Genomic DNA, 4871 nt, shown 5'->3' with positions numbered 1-4871 from the left:
TTTTGAAAACTGCAAGTCTCATGCGTTTTAGTGGTGCAAAGATAATTGAAAAAATCGTTTCGGAAATGAGTTTACTCACAGGGTACTTTCTTTGTATACATTCGACTATACGGGCCAAGCCCGGGATTTACGGGAAATCGCGGGTTTTCGTTTGCCGGCGATTGAACAACTTTCATTAAGCGTCTCATCAAAAATGAAAACATTTCTGAAAACTACAAGTCTCATGCGTTTTAGTGGTGAAAAAATAATTTAAAAAATCGTTCGGGAAATGAGTTTACTCCCTGGGTACTTTCTTTGTATAGTTTTGACTATACGGGCTGAGTCCGGGATTTACGGGAAATTGCAGGTTTTCGTTTGCCGGTGATTAAACTTCTTTTATTCAGCGTCTCATCAAAAATGTAAACATTTTTAAAAACTACAAGTCTCATGCGTTTTAGTGGTGAAAAAAAAATTTAAAAAATCGTTCGGGAAATGAGTTTACTCCCTGGGTACTTTCTTTGTATACATTCGACTATGCGGGCCAAGCCCGGGATTTACAGGAATTCGCGGGATTTCGTTTGCCGGCGATTAAACCTCTTTTATTAAGCGTCTCATCAAAAATGAAAACATTTTTGAAAACTGCAAGTCTCATGCGTTTTAGTGGTGCAAAGATAATTGAAAAAATCGTTTCGGAAATGAGTTTACTCACAGGGTACTTTCTTTGTATACATTCGACTATACGGGCCAAGCCCGGGATTTACGGGAAATCGCGGGTTTTCGTTTGCCGGCGATTGAACAACTTTCATTAAGCGTCTCATCAAAAATGAAAACATTTCTGAAAACTACAAGTCTCATGCGTTTTAGTGGTGAAAATTAATTTAAAAAATCGTTCGGGAAATGAGTTTCCTCCCTGGGTACTTTCTTTGTATACTATTGACTATACCGGCCGAGTCCGGGATTTACGGGAAGTCGCGGGTTTTCGTTTGCCAGCAATTAAACTTCTTTTATTCAGCGTCTCATCAAATATGAAAACATTTTTAAAAACTACAAGTCTCATGGGCTTTAGTGGTGAAATAATAATTTAAAAAATCGTTCGGGAAATGAGTTTACTCCCTGGGTACTTTCTTTGTATACTTTTGACTATACGGGCCGAGTCCGGGATTTACGGGAAATCGCGGGTTTTCGTTTGCCGGCGATTAAACTTCTTTTATTCAGCGTCTCATCAAAAATGAAACCATTTTTAAAAACTACAAGTCTCATGGGCTTTAGTGTTGAAATAATAATTTAAAAAATCGTTCGGGAAATGAGTTTACACCCCGGGTACTTTCTTTGTATACTTTTGACTATACGGACCGAGTCCAGGATTTACGGGAAATCGCAGGTTTTCGTTTGCCGGCGATTAAACTTCTTTTATTCAGCGTCTCATCCAAAATGAAAACATTTTTGAAAACTACAAGTCTCATGCGTTTTAGTGGTGAAAAAATAATTTAAAAAATCGTTCGGGAAATGAGTTTACTCCCTGGGTACTTTCTTTGTATACATTCGACTATACAGGCCAGGCCCGGGATTTACGGGAAATCGCGGGATTTCGTTTGCCGGCGATTAAACCTCTTTTATTAAGCGTCTCATCAAAAATGAAAACATTTTTAAAAACTACAAGTTTCATGGGCTTTAGTGGTGAAATAATAATTTAAAAAATCGTTCGGGAAATGAGTTTACACCCCGGGTACTTTCTTTGTATACTTTTGACTATACGGGCCGAGTCCGGGATTTACGGGAAATCGCAGGTTTTCGTTTGCCGGCGATTAAACTTCTTTTATTCAGCGTCTCATCAAAAATGTAAACATTTTTAAAAACTACAAGTCTCATGCGTTTTAGTGGTGAAAAAAAAATTTAAAAAATCGTTCGGGAAATGAGTTTACTCCCTGGGTACTTTCTTTGTATACATTCGACTATGCGGGCCAAGCCCGGGATTTACAGGAATTCGCGGGATTTCGTTTGCCGGCGATTAAACCTCTTTTATTAAGCGTCTCATCAAAAATGAAAACATTTTTGAAAACTGCAAGTCTCATGCGTTTTAGTGGTGCAAAGATAATTGAAAAAATCGTTTCGGAAATGAGTTTACTCACAGGGTACTTTCTTTGTATACATTCGACTATACGGGCCAAGCCCGGGATTTACGGGAAATCGCGGGTTTTCGTTTGCCGGCGATTGAACAACTTTCATTAAGCGTCTCATCAAAAATGAAAACATTTCTGAAAACTACAAGTCTCATGCGTTTTAGTGGTGAAAATTAATTTAAAAAATCGTTCGGGAAATGAGTTTACTCCCTGGGTACTTTCTTTGTATACTATTGACTATACCGGCCGAGTCCGGGATTTACGGGAAGTCGCGGGTTTTCGTTTGCCAGCAATTAAACTTCTTTTATTCAGCGTCTCATCAAATATGAAAACATTTTTAAAAACTACAAGTCTCATGGGCTTTAGTGGTGAAATAATAATTTAAAAAATCGTTCGGGAAATGAGTTTACTCCCTGGGTACTTTCTTTGTATACTTTTGACTATACGGGCCGAGTCCGGGATTTACGGGAAATCGCGGGTTTTCGTTTGCCGGCGATTAAACTTCTTTTATTCAGCGTCTCATCAAAAATGAAACCATTTTTAAAAACTACAAGTCTCATGGGCTTTAGTGTTGAAATAATAATTTAAAAAATCGTTCGGGAAATGAGTTTACACCCCGGGTACTTTCTTTGTATACTTTTGACTATACGGACCGAGTCCAGGATTTACGGGAAATCGCAGGTTTTCGTTTGCCGGCGATTAAACTTCTTTTATTCAGCGTCTCATCCAAAATGAAAACATTTTTGAAAACTACAAGTCTCATGCGTTTTAGTGGTGAAAAAATAATTTAAAAAATCGTTCGGGAAATGAGTTTACTCCCTGGGTACTTTCTTTGTATACATTCGACTATACAGGCCAGGCCCGGGATTTACGGGAAATCGCGGGATTTCGTTTGCCGGCGATTAAACCTCTTTTATTAAGCGTCTCATCAAAAATGAAAACATTTTTAAAAACTACAAGTTTCATGGGCTTTAGTGGTGAAATAATAATTTAAAAAATCGTTCGGGAAATGAGTTTACACCCCGGGTACTTTCTTTGTATACTTTTGACTATACGGGCCGAGTCCGGGATTTACGGGAAATCGCAGGTTTTCGTTTGCCGGCGATTAAACTTCTTTTATTCAGCTTCTCATCAAAAATGAAAACATTTTTGAAAACTACAAGTCTCATGCGTTTTAGTGGTGAAAAAATAATTTAAAATATCGTTCGGGAAATGAGTTTACTCCCTGGGTACTTTCTTTGTATACTTTTAACTATACGGGCCGAGTCCGGGATTTACGGGAAGTCGCGGGGTTTTTTTTGCCGGCGAGTAAACTTCTTTTATTCAGCGTCTCATCAAAAATGAAAGTATTTTTAACTACTACAACTCTCATGGGCTGTAGTGGTGAAATAATAATTTAAAAAATCGTTCGGGAAATGAGTTTACACCCCGGGTACTTTCTTTGTATACTTTTGACTATACGGGCAGAGTCCGGGATTTACGGGAAATCGCAGGTTTTCGTTTGCCGGCGATTAAACTTCTTTTATTCAGCGTCTCATCAAAAATGAAAACATTTTTGAAAACTACAAGTCTCATGCGTTTTAGTGGTGAAAAAATAATTTAAAATATCGTTCGGGAAATGAGTTTACTCCCTGGGTACTTTCTTTGTATACTTTTAACTATACGGGCCGAGTCCGGGATTTACGGGAAGTCGCGGGTTTTTGTTTGCCGGCGAGTAAACTTCTTTTATTCAGCGTCTCATCAAAAATGAAAGTATTTTTAAATACTACAACTCTCATGGGCTGTAGTGGTGAAATAATAATTTAAAAAATCGTTCGGGAAATGAGTTTACACCCTGGGTACTTTCTTTGTATACTTTTGACTATGCGGGCCGAGTCCGGGATTTACGGGAAATCGCAGGTTTTCGTTTGCCGGCGATTAAACTTCTTTTATTCAGCGTCTCATGAAAAATGAAAACATTTTTGAAAACTACAAGTCTCATGCGTTTTAGTGGTGAAAAAATAATTTAAAAAATCGTTCTGGAAATGAGTTTACTCCCTGGGTACTTTCTTTGTATACTTTTGACTATGCGGGCTGAGTCCGGGGTTTACGAGAAATGGCGGGTTTTCGTTTGCCGGCGATTAAACTTCTTTTATTCACCGTCTCATCAAAAATGAAAACATTTTTAAGAACTACAAGTCTCATGGGCTTTAGTGCTGAAATAATAATTAAAAAAAATCGTTCGGGAAATGAGTTTACACCCTGGGTACTTTCTTTGTATACGTTTGACTATACGGGCCGAGTCCGGGATTTACGGGAAATCGCAGGTTTTCGTTTGCCGGCGATTAAACTTCTTTCATTCAGCGTCTCATCAAAAATGAAAACATTTTTCAAAACTACAAGTCTCATGCGTTTTAGTGGTGAAAATATAATTTAAAAAATAGTTCGGGAAATGAGTTTACTCCCTGGGTACTTTCTTTGTATACTTTTGACTATACGGGCCGAGTCCGGGATTTACGGGAAGTCGTGGGTTTTCGTTTGCCGGCGATTAAACTTCTTTTATTCAGCGTCTCATTAAAAATGAAAACATTTTTAAAAACTACAAGTCTTATGGGTTTTAGTGGTGAAATAATAATTTAAAAAATCGTTCGGGAAATGAGTTTACACACTGGATACTTTCTTTGTATACTTTTGACTATACGGGCCGAGTCCGGGATTTACGGGAAATCGCAGGTTTTCGTTTGCCGGTAATTAAACTTCTTTCATTCAGCGTCTCATCAAAAATGAAAACAT

Source organism: Hydractinia symbiolongicarpus, chromosome 4, assembly GCF_029227915.1.
Source record: "Hydractinia symbiolongicarpus strain clone_291-10 chromosome 4, HSymV2.1, whole genome shotgun sequence".
Classification (NCBI taxonomy): Eukaryota; Metazoa; Cnidaria; class Hydrozoa; order Anthoathecata; family Hydractiniidae; genus Hydractinia; species Hydractinia symbiolongicarpus.
The sequence above is the reverse complement of the archived record's forward strand: the minus strand, read 5'-3'. Positions refer to the sequence as shown.